At 38.7% G+C, this 12,696-nt stretch overlaps 1 non-coding gene across 1 annotated transcript; it reads left to right on the forward strand.

The window, feature by feature from the left end:
- The first annotated feature begins 6,332 nt into the window (after nt 1-6,332).
- Nucleotides 6,333-6,439, forward strand: LOC133061108 (U6 spliceosomal RNA). The gene has a single exon (XR_009693938.1). It is a non-coding gene; the product is annotated as a U6 spliceosomal RNA (small nuclear RNA).
- The last annotated feature ends 6,257 nt before the right edge of the window (nt 6,440-12,696 follow it).

The following is a 12,696-nucleotide window of genomic DNA, read 5'->3' on the forward strand; positions in this document are numbered from 1 at the left end:
CACACAGTCGAAGGCTTTGGCATAGTCAATAAAGCAGAAATAGATGTTTTTCTGGAGCTCTCTTGTTTTTTCGATGATCCAGCAGATGGTGGCAATTTGATCTCTGGTTCCTCTGCCTTTTCTAAAACCAGCTGGAACATCTGGAAGTTCATGGTTCACGTATTGTTGAAGCCTGACTTGGAGAATTTTGACCATTACTTTACTAGGGTGTGAGATGAGTGCAATTGTGCCATAGTTTGAGCATTCTTTGGCATTGCCTTTCTTTGGGACTGGAATGAAAACTGACCTTTTCCAAAACTGTGGCCACTGCTGAGTTTCCCAAATTTGCTGGCATATTGGTGCAGCACTTTCACAGCATCATGTTTTAGGGTTGGAAATAGCTCAACTGGACTTCCATCACCTCCACTAGCTTTGTTTGTAGTGATGCTTCCTAAGGCCCACTTGACTTTACATTCCAGGATGTTTGGCTCTAGGTGAGTGATCACACCATCGTGATTATCTGGGTCGTGAAGATCTGTTTTATATAGTTCTTCTGTGTATTCTTGTCACCTCCTCTTAATATCTTCTGCTTCTGTTAGGTCCATACCATTTTTGTCCTTTATTGAGCCCATCTTTGCATGAAATGTTCCCTTGGTATCTCTAATTTTCTTGAGGAGATCTCTAGTCTTTCCCATTCTATTGTTTTCTTCTATTTCTTTGCACTGATCACTGAGGAAGGCTTTCTTATCTCTCTTTGCTATTCTTTGGAACTCTGCATTCAAATGGGTATATGTTTCCTTTTCTCCTTTGCTTTTCCCTTCTCTTCTTTTCACAGCTATTTGTTAGGCCTCCTCAGACTGCCATTTTGCTTTTTTGCATTTCTCTTTCTTGGGGATGGTTTGCAGACTAAGAACTGCTATACACACTGCACATCACTTAAGTTTTAAACCTTACAGCAACTCTATCATTTTAATTTTAAAGAAACGAGGAAACCAAGGCAATAAAAGACAAATTTTCTTTCTTTTTTTTCTTTTGACCGTGCTGTGCAGCTTATGAAATTTCAGTTCCCTGACCAGGGATCGAACCTGCACCCTTGGCAGTGAAAGTACAGACCCCTAACCACTGGGCTGCCAAGGAATTCCCTAGATTATTTTTCTAATCCTAGGAAATAAGAACTTGCCCTAGGATCACACAATCAGTGTCAGATACAGGAATGAACCCAGGAAGACTGGTCCCAGAATCCATACCATTAAATACTCTACGCCTATTTCTTCTAAATGGTTATTACATTGTTTTGGCCAGCTTATTGCAGCACTTTCAGAGAATATTTGCCTGAAAGCTTTGGCCTGAAGTGTTGCCTGATGAACTGAAATTGATTTAGATATTACAATTGTAGATTACATTGCTCCATGCAAACCTTCTTCTATCCTATAGGGATTATCTTTGCTCAGTGGTCCGTATGGATTTCTCAGGACCACACTAGGAGAAGAACTATGTTGTTGACTCCTAAAAACACCTGGAATTAGCTTTCAGCCATATGAGCTAGTTGCTATAGATTGTTGTAAACAATTTACCTTAATCAAGCTTAAGGGGTTTTGTGGACAGGAATCTTACTTAAGCTGCCAAAACTGGAGAAAGTCAAGCTGAAATGGTGATGCTGACCTATAAGTTAACTGACATGTTTATCTGAGGAGTCAGTCCACACATCCTGATGGATTTCTTCAGCTCATTCTGTGACTCCAAGGTCAACCACAAGAGCCATTCTACTGCATTACAAATGAGGAAATAACTCTAAACTTGCTGCAACCATATGCTTTCAGTTCACATGAGAACTTGCTCAATAAATAAGAATATTACTTAATTAATACTTTGTATATATTGCTTACTCATCTACACCCTAAAAATTATTTTTTTAGAATTACAGAGATAGATCAAAGTAAGATCTGGCTCGTTCTTGTTTCATAAAAGGTACACAGGGGTGACATCATGTTACTATCAAGATGTTCCTCCAAGAGCAGACCTAAAGGAAGCATTTTACTCCAAGCTAATTAGTTATTTTCTAGTTCTAAAGATTCACAAAAATCATAAAACAATAATTCTCTGGACACTTCCTGTTCTGAAGTAGTCTCACTAGTTTCTCTTCTCAAAGCAATCACAAAAAGGGAAGGAACTCCATATTTAATAAAAGGGAGACATTCTAAGTATGCCAGGAATTGTTAGGGCTAAGCATCAGTTTTTATGATGCAATGGAACTCAAGTTACATGGCAATGTGATTCTTACAGTGTTAACTATCTTGAAGGCTGTAACAGTTTTCTGTGGGTATACACTAAACTACTCCAAAATATAGAGGCTTAAACAATAATAACATTTATTTTGCTCACCAATCTGCAATGTAGGCAGAGCTCAATAAGGATAGCTCATCTCTGCTCCACTTGACATTAGCCTCCTCAGAGGCAAGGGGGCCTGGACTCGTCTGAAGGCTCATTGAGTCACATAAGTGGTGACTGATGAGAGCTGTCAGCCTAGCTATTAACTGGAATTTTAACCTAGACACCTACACATGGCTTCTTCATGCGGCCTAGACTTCCTCAAGATATGGTGGCTGATTCCAAACAGGCAAGTGCCCTGAGCTAGAGAGAGAAAGCCAGACAGAGGCTGGATTTCTTTCTCTGTCCTAACCTTGGAAGTCATGCAATGTCACATCCATCACATTCTACTGATTGAGGCAGTTAGAAAGATGCACCTAGGTTCAAGGGGAAAAAGTAGGTCCCACCTCTGAAAGGGGGAGTGCCAATGCCCCAGTGTAAGAAGAGCACATGGACTGGAACATACATTGGCAGCAATCTTAGGGAAAATAACCAGTCACAAAGGCCTACTAGTTTTTTTGCTGTTGTTTTTGAGTCAGCCCAATCAGAGCAATGCCACTCTGGGAGACTTGCTTTACAGTTTCTAATGCTTTGAGGATGCCCATCAAAGGCTTTTTTCTTCTCCTTTCTGGATTCAAAGAGAAGATTATGTCTTTTTCTCTTCCTCTTACATTGGCAAAACTCCATATAAAATATATGAAAGACTGTAGGGAGCATGATTGGCAGCTATTTGTATTATAGACAGAATCTTATTTTATGTCTGTGGTCTTTAGGATAATTTTTGTAATGAACTAAAGGGGAAATATGAAGTGTTATATGGAAGGTTATATAAATTTATAATAAAGGTTATAAATTTTAATATGATTCATTAGCTTTAAAATATTGTGAAAATTATATTACAAAACACAATTGCTGGATGCCTATACTTTCTTGTTTGGAAATATGGCTATTAGCCTTTTCCTTATATCCTTGGAATGTTGAAAATACTATAAAGCTAAAAAAAAAAACCTTTGCAACCAAAGGATAATCATTTTATCTTTAAATTTGCAGGTGATAAATCAGATTCTACCATAGTCAACATTTGCTGACAATACACACCAAGATGATTTGATGAGATTCAGTGTATTGACAGTCGATTCCCAAAGAGCACAAGAACCCCAACAATACAGTCATTCTTAGAGGACTGGTCCCAGAACCCCCATCAATTCAGTTCAGTTCAGTTGCTCAGTCATGTCTGACTGTGACCCCATGAACTGCAGCATGCCAGGCCTCCCTGTCCATCACCAACTCCTGGAGTCCATCCAAACCCATGTCCATTGAGTTGATCCAACCATCTCATCGCTACCAAAAATCCATGTATGCTCAGATTCCTTTCAGTCAGCCCTCCATATCTACAGGTTCTGAATCTGTGGATTCAACCAATCCTGGATTGCATCCCTAGATGTGGAATCCACTGGTAAAGAGGATTGACTATATTTCAAATCAACATTGTGTTTATTTGAAGGTAGGATAATTACAAAGCTTCCATGCCTTTTATAAATATTTTGTTTCCATCTAGATTTCACTAATTGTGCTCTATCATTTTCTATCAAATATTCTGAATTAAGAGGGAAAAAAAATCATGGAATGTATTAAGAAGATCAGGTCTCTGTGACTAACACAAGAGTAAATCCAACTGAAGAAACCATTGCCTACTCTTAATTCAGAAACCATTACTTAGTGGAAGAAAAAAAAATCTGTTAAAAAAGGAGGGTCATTAATTCTAACACCTAAGCAGAGAATCTCAAAAAAAAAAAAAAAAAAAGAAGAAGAAGAAGAAAGCAACAACATTTTCAATTTATGGGTATAATTCTACACAACTTCTGACAATAGTAAAATTCTGTCATATTCTTTAAGTTGGTAATTTTGTAAAGAAAGAAACAAAAAGCAGAAATTTCTCTAATTTGCTGCATCTGTTTTATTGGGGGAAAAGGCTGAAATAGTGTTGTTTTAAAGGAAACATGCTCTGAACATTTGTAGACAAGACCCAAAGGAGGGTTTTTTTGTGGAGGTTATTTTGTTTTTGTAGTGTCTGTACTTTTGTCTTTGTAGTGTCTGTACTTTCAAAAATTCCCCTGGTAACTGAATTTTAAAGACTATTGCTCAAACCTGGTAGATTTGAGGCAAATTGTTTATGAAAGTGTTGTGAAAATAAAAAAGACTTGAATAAAGCCATCTTTAAAATTAGCAGCTATGAATTGGAGTGGCTGGAAATTAGAAAAAAAAATAATTCAGCATAGCCAAAATTGTTAGTGAGTCAAGATAATTTTCGCAAGGAGGTGTCTGAGTTTGCAGGAAGGAGTGAAAGAATAAACAACTGAGGGGCTCAATTATTACAAATTAATGCAAAATAAATAGCCTGACTGGAATAACCATTACCCACCCACATACTTGCACATATTAGTAATGAGATGTCTGTCAATACCAACCTATAAGTCACTTTTACTCTTTTATAGTTGAACTTTGTCCATGAAGGAGTAGAAAAGAAGGCCAAAATATAATAACTTAGGACTCCATGTTTCAAATATTGTTTTAATCTCATATATGTATATTTTTCCCCCAAGATTGAATCAGTGTTGTAAAAAATCGTTCCACCTAAGCATTTAGCTAAACTAATAAAATGGCTATGATCTTTGAAGAAAGAAAAGAGAGAGAAGGAAGAAGGGAGGACATAGGAGAATAGCAGTGAAATAAAGGAAAGCCAAAAAGAGAGAGAATGGTTAGGAAATAAGAGGAGGAGAAACAAAAAAAGGAAGAAGCAAAAAATAAGGATACATGAGTCAGACACTCGCCCACGGCAGCCCACAACTAGATCCAGCCTATTCCCTGAGTGTGTTCTTTTTCTTTCTTATCTTCCATAGCAACCATAGATAACATGTAACAATGGACGCAATTGTGTGTTCCAATAAGATTTTATTTAGGAGCACGAGTTTCTGTATAACCAATAAAATTTTATGTATGGACACACCGATTTTATGTATTATAAAATATTGTTCTTCTTTTGATTTTTCTCCAACCATTTACAAAAATGTAAAAGCTATTCTAGGGTGGCTTTTGCGAAGCAAGTAGAGTATAGTGGTTGTGGCAGAGACTCTACAGCCATTAAAGACTAAAATAATCATTACGTGGTCCTCACAAAAAAAGTCTGCAGACCCCCATAAATATTTATTAAATATAGACTATGTACTCAGTACAACCCTCTATTCTGAGGAGGATACAAAAGAAAAAGAACAAAGATGTGATTTCCATCCTTTGGGACTTACAGGCTAGTTGAAGAAGGGGAAATGGATCAAACAGCTGCCCTGGTAGTTGATTTTTAGGGAAAACAAAAATGGCATTTATGTATGGTTTATTTCTTCTTATTCACGCTAAACTTGATACCTCATAAACACAGTATTAGAAAGCAGGCATTTAGAGTACAATTGCATCCTTAAAACTCCTATTTATATCCTTAACTTCCAGTTTAACATTATCAGCTACCTTTTAAACAAACATACAAAATCCAACAAACATGTAACACACAAAAGCACAGCAGATGTACAAAATACCACAAAAGCTTGTACTCCAGTTGACAGTCTAGCAAAACCAATGTCTCAGTAGGACAATTCAAAAAGAGATGAAGGTTCTGGCAAAAGATGTATGAGAACATCTGAGGATTAAACATGACTCCTCTGTTGGGTTGCTGATTCAAAGGGGACAATATGGGTTACCCTCACTTTCACTTTTCACTTTCATGCATTGGAGAAGGAAATGGCAAGCCACTCCAGTGTTCTTGTCTGGAGAATCCCAGGGACCAGGGACGGGGGAGCCTGGTGGGCTGCCGTCTCTGGGGTCACACAGAGTCAGACATGACTGAAGCGACTTAGCAGCAGCAGCAGCGCTAGGCTAAAAAAGAAATGAAATGCCCTAATGCTCTCCTTAAATATTTTCTTTAAAAGTGGTGATTTGTGCTCGCTTCGGCAGCACATGTACTAAAATTGGAACAATACAGAGAAGATTAGCATGGCCCCTGCGCAAGGATGACATGCAAATTCGTGAAGCGTTCCATATTTAAAAAAAAAAAAGTGGTGATTTTTCCACACTCAACAGTTGCACTGTCCAATACAATAGCCACTGACCATGTGTGGTTATCGAGCGCTTGACACAAGCTGGTCCAATTTGAGATGTGTTGTAATTATAATACACATCCCATGTCAAAGACCTGTGATGAAAAAAAGAATAAAAAGTATCTAATTAGTATATTTTTCTAGATTTTGATTACATGCTAAAATAATATTCTGGATATATTTGGTTAGAGTAAATATTTTATTCAAATTAATTTTGCCTATTTTTTAGACTTTTAAAAATGTAGATACCACAAAATTTTAAATTACCTCTGTGCTTGCATTATACTTCAATTGGACAGAGATGCTTCAACAAGCTGATTGACCCAATAGGTCTGTGTGAAAGAGGTAGATACATGGCTCATTCCCTCAACTCCACCTTTGTTCAAATGTCATCTAATTAAAAAGGTCACTAAATGTCAACTGTTCTTGTCATTTAGTCACTAAATCATGTCTAACTCTTCTGCAACCCCATGGACTGTAGCCTTCTAGGGTCCCTTGTCCGTGGGATTTCCCAGGCAAGAATAAGAATGGTTTGACATTTTCTACTCCAGGGGATCTTGATCCAGGGATGGAACCTGCGTCTCCTGCACTGGCAGGCAGGTTCTTTACCACTGTGTCACCAGGGAAGACCCTAATGTCAATTATGATTCCTAAATTCCTGACCTCCTTACCCAGCTCTATCTCCTTCCAGTTATATTGATTGTTTCTGGTCTCTTCCCCCTGCCTCTACTTTTATAAGGCAGAACTGTATCTGTTTTTCCTCACTGATGCACCCTTAGCACATAGAACAGTGCCTGGTACCTAGTAAACAATTTTTTTTAATATGATGAATGAATGAAAGGTAAATATTTAAAGAAGCTTTGCAAAATATTCTAGTGAAATATCTAGTATGGGAGGCCTTTAGGTAAGTTTGTCAGAGGTGGTACTTTTTAAAAAAATATTTTTCACCCCTTACCAGAGGTTTTATTTTATTTATTTATTCTTAATTTTTAGCCAGGCCTTTAGGCATGCAGGATCTTATTTTCCCGACCAGGGATTGAACCTGTGCCCCTGCAGTGAAAGTGTGGAGTCCTAACTGCTGGCCCACTGGGAAGTCCCAGGTGGTGCTTTTTAAATCTGCTCTCCTATAAGCGTATAGCCTCTAAATCACACCCAGCTATATTCCCTCAGCCTCTGCCCCTGATGTTGAGAGCTCGCTGTTCTTCACTTCTGGCTTCTGGGCCAGCTGAGAGATTTAGGGTTGAGGGTACAAGAGACCAGATTTTGATCCTGGAGGAATATTACTGAGCTTCTCCCATGCAGATGAATTGATATGCAATATCTTAATAAAATATTTCTGTGAGGCAATTTATATACATGCCCTCATTTAACTGGATTAAAACAAATATGACTGAGAAAGTTTGAATTGAAAAGTATTAACAGCAGAAGCTCTGAAGAAATGGTATGTAAAACACAATTGGGAGCTGAATTAATAGCATCAAATACACAATAATGCAAGCCATCAGAAATTGGGCCATGGGTTATGATATACCAAGCTTTTCCTATCGGGGAATAAAAAGAAACATGGCTCTGAAAATGGCCCAAATCATACAGCAGTCCTTGATTTTATCCAAAACTCATCAAATTCCATATTGTTTTTATATTTCTACTTATTTTTTAATATGTTGATGGCAGTTTAGTCACTAAGTCATGTCTGACTCTTTTGTGGCCCCATGGACTATATAGCCTGCCAGGCTCCTCTGTCCCTGGGATTTTCCAGGGAAGAATACTGGAGTGGGTTACCATTTCCTTCTCCATTAAATCATGTCTAGATCATATCTAAATGCAGATTGCTCATGTCTAGAAAGAGCTATAGTATCTGCTCATTTTTTATATCAAAGTTGCTAATATCTATGCCACTTTCCCCCCCATTTTACCAGGAAGAGAAATGGTTTCATTTTGGCATAATCTTTACACTAAGCCTACTATTTAGTTTCTCATTTAAAACTTACATCCAAGTAGAGCTGCCAACTCTTATCATGTGACCTAAGAGTTGAACTTGTTGTCTAGTTATATTTCCCCAAAGGAATTTCCAGACTTTGTGGATGATAGCCTCACCATTAGAGAGTCTTTCCTTTATTTATGCTGCATAATCTGGGACAAGACATTTTTATCTTAGAAGTCTTCATTAAAAGTCATTATTCTGTGAAATGCAACACACAATTAAGGCATTATTAGAAATTTATACCTTAGCATAAATTAGTGTGGGCTTCCTTGGTGGCTCAGTGGTAAAGAATCTGCCTGCAATGCAGGTGACCTGGGTTCGATCCCTGGGTTGGGAAGATCCCTTGGAGGAGAGCATGGCAACCCATTCCAATACTCCTGTCTGGAGAATTCTATGGACAGAGGAGCCTGGCAGGCTATAGTCCATAGGGTCACACAGAGTTGGACGCAACTGAAGTGACTAGCAGCAGTAGCAGCATAAATTAGTATATCTAACTGTTTCTCTATTTAATTACCAGTTGACGTTGGTGTTCCGAGAGAATGAGGCATATGAGATGAAAACTGAGGGGAAGTTCAGGAGATGGCAGAAAGTGCTATATTTTAGAGTATTGAACTTAATCCCGAGTAGAGAGGATTCCTTGGAGAATGAAATAAAAGACTTTGGTCAGTCATGAGGAAACTGGGGACCAGAAAACGGGAATGAGATCGGGATGATCAAATAGAACTGGGAGATAGGAAGGGGCTGTGTAGAAACTGCAGTTGGTGCTCCACGGCCCCTTAACTCTCTCCTGCATATGTGCATGCATGCTGAGTCACTTCAGTTGTGTCTGACTCTTTGCGACACTATGGACCATAGCCTGCCAGGCTCCTCTGTCCATGGGATTCTCCAGGCAAGAATATTGGAATGGGTTGCCATGCCCTCCTCCAGGGGATCTTCCCGACTCAAGGAGCAAGCCCACGTTTCTTAGGACTCCTGCATTGGCAGGGGTTTCTTTCCCACTAGTGCCACCTGGGAAGCCTTTACTCTCTCTTACTCATCTCTAATATTGGTCAAAATGCCCCTTTTTATTTCAAATTACTGCTTACTCAATGATCTGGCTGAAACCAGAAGGTACACTCAAACACTGGAAAATTTGAGAAGCATTTAATTAAAACCATTTTTTTGCAAAGGTGTATTTGGGGCTTAGGAGAAGCTAGAAGGCGTGGTACAGTACCTTGAAACTAACAACAGAAGGCAACTGTGACCAATCCTAGGTCTGAAAACGCAAAGGGAGAGAAAGAGTATTAGAACTCAGATACAAAACTAGACGGAGAGGTTCCCCAACATGAACTGTGACCTTTGGTAGAGGAACAAAGCCAGCCCTCAGCAACCCGGCAGACAAGAAGTTGGGAGGATAAATACAGGACGTCACACTCCTCTCATCCTCCAATTTCCTGCTGTGGCCTCCACTGGCCAGATCCAACCTTTAACAGGAGGTCCTGTTAACAGCAAGGGAGCCTTACCTATTTTTAACAAGACAAGAGAAAGAACCTGCTTTGGTCACCTTTTTATAGAATATTATATTTTTAACAAACTATTCGTTTCAAAGTGAATTCTTGCTTCCCTCATCCTCTCCGTTGTTAGTCAAGGCTTCAGAGTTTTTACTGGCACTAAATTCTGGGTTGAAAATAATGCATCGTATTGAAATCAATGGAGTGCAAATGTAAAGTGCCCCTAACTTATAACAGATTTTTTCAGTTGTTGCAACTGTATTTAATCAGTTGTACCCAAGCAACTGAACTAAACTATTCTAAGTCAAAGCCAAAAAAATGACAGGCTCATGAAAAAATTATTTTGGAAGCTGGAAACATTTGTCTTGGTATCACACTCTTACTTTGTCTGGTGGTATCACACTCTTAACGTTACTTGAAAATTTTGTACATGGGGAGAGACATGGGATATCCACATGCACACACAAACACACACACACTCCTATAGCCACCAAGCTAACTGGTGCTCAGTACCTACACAGTTCACAACTAAATGAAAAAAAAGGAAAAAAAAAAAAAAAAAACCACTACTGTCATGCACAGACAGATGAACAATTGGGATGATGACTATGCCAACAAGGGATGATAAAAGAGCTGAAATGAGATTCCCCTAGGTGGAAAATAAAATGTACTTCTAGAGCTATGTTTTCTATAACCACCGACAAATAAAAGAATATAAATAGAACGTAGAGGTCTTAAAAATTAAAATCCATGCTTTGCATAGGAAAGAACCATTCAAAGAATTACTGTTTTCAAAGTTCTAAGCCAAGGTTCACTACTTTGCCAATTCCAACAGTTCTCATAAAACAAATGCATCAGTTAATCAATAATTTCCCAGAAGTAGTAGTTGTTTTGAGTTTGGGGGACTTATTTGCCTATTTATTTATCAGTCTTTGCCTATTATAGCAAGCATGTTTTTTCTTAACCAAAGAACTTGAAATGGAAAGAACAATGTCAAAGCAGTAGTAGATGACGAGTATGGGTTTTTCAGAAAGGCTTTGCTTTCATTCCTGAAAGAAAAGAAAACGACCATGAGATTAGCTCTTCAATAGTTCGCAGAAATTGACTGCGATGGCCTTCTGTCTTTGATGCCAACATTGAAGCATCAGAGGCTTTGCAGCTCCCAAGTTTTGAGCACTGGTATCCTAACAATCCAATATAGAAGATAATAAGTCTCTATCTCTTTATTTGCCTCAGCTTAATGACAGCATGAACTCCTTATTGCCAAATTCAGACTTAAACTGAAGAAAGTAGGGAAAACCACTAGACCATTCAGGGATGACCTAAATCAAATCCCTTATGACTATACCGTGGAAGTGAGAAACAGATTTAAGGGATTAGATCTGATAGACAGAAAGCCTGATGAACTATGGACGGAGGTTCATGACATTGTACAGGAGACAGGGATCAAGACCATTCCCATGGAAAAGAAATGCAAAAAGGCAAAATGGCAGTCTGAGGAGGCCTTACAAATAGCTGTGAAAAGAAGAGAAGTGAAAAGCAAAGGAGAAAAGGAAAGATATTCCCATTTGAATGCAGAGTTCCAAAGAATAGCCAGGAGAGATAAGAAAGCCTTCCTCAGGGATCAATGCAAAGAAATAGAGGAAAACAACAGAATAGGAAACACTAGAGATCTCTTCAAGAAAATTAGAGATACCAAGGGAACATTTCATGCAATGATGGGATCAATAAAGGAGAGAAATGGTGTGAACCTAACAGAAACAGAAGATATTAAGAAGAGGTGGCAAGAATACACAGAAAAACTGTACAAAAAAGATCTTCACAACCCAGATAATCCCGATGGTGTGGTCACTCACCTAGAGCCAGACATCCTGGAATGTGAAGTCAAGTGGGCCTTAGAAAGCATCGCTATGAACGAAGCTAGTGGATGTGATGGAATTCCAGTTGAGCTATTTCAAATCCTGAAAGATGATGCTGTGAAAGTGCTTCACTCAATATGCCAGCAAATTTGGAAAACTCAGCAGTAGCCACAGGACTGGAAAGGGTCATTTTTCATTCCAATCCCTAAGAAAGGCAATCCCAAAGAATGCTCAAACTACCGCACAATTGCACTCATCTCACACGCTAGTAAAGTAATGGTCAAAATTCTCCAAGCCAGCCTTCAGCAATACATGAACCGTGAAATTCCAGATGTTCCAGCTGGTTTTAGAAAAGGCAGAGGAACCAGAGATCAAATTGCCAACATCTGCTGGATCATCGAAAAAACAAGAGAGTTTCAGAAAAACATCTATTTCTGCTTTATTGACTACGCCAAAGCCTTCGACTGTGTGGATCACAATAAACTGTGGAAAATTTTGAAAGAGATGGGAATACCAGACCACCTGACCTGCCTCTTGAGAACCTGTATGCAGGTCAGGAGACAACAGTTAGAACTGGACATGGAACAACACACTGGTTCCAAATAGAAAAAGGAGTACATCAAGGCTGTATATTGTCACCCTGCTTATTTAACTTATATGCCGAGTACATCATGAGAAATGCTGGACTGGATGAAGCACAAGCTGGAATCAAGATTGCCGGGGGAAATATCAACAACCTCAGATATGCAGATGACACCACCCTTATGGCAGAGAGTGAAGAGGAACTAAAAAGCCTCTTGATGAAAGTGAAAGAGGAGAGTGAAAAAGTTGGCTTAAAGCTCACCATTCAGAAAACTAAGATCATGGCATCT

This window comes from Dama dama, chromosome 8 (genome assembly GCF_033118175.1).
Source record: "Dama dama isolate Ldn47 chromosome 8, ASM3311817v1, whole genome shotgun sequence".
Lineage (NCBI taxonomy): Eukaryota > Metazoa > Chordata > Mammalia > Artiodactyla > Cervidae > Dama > Dama dama.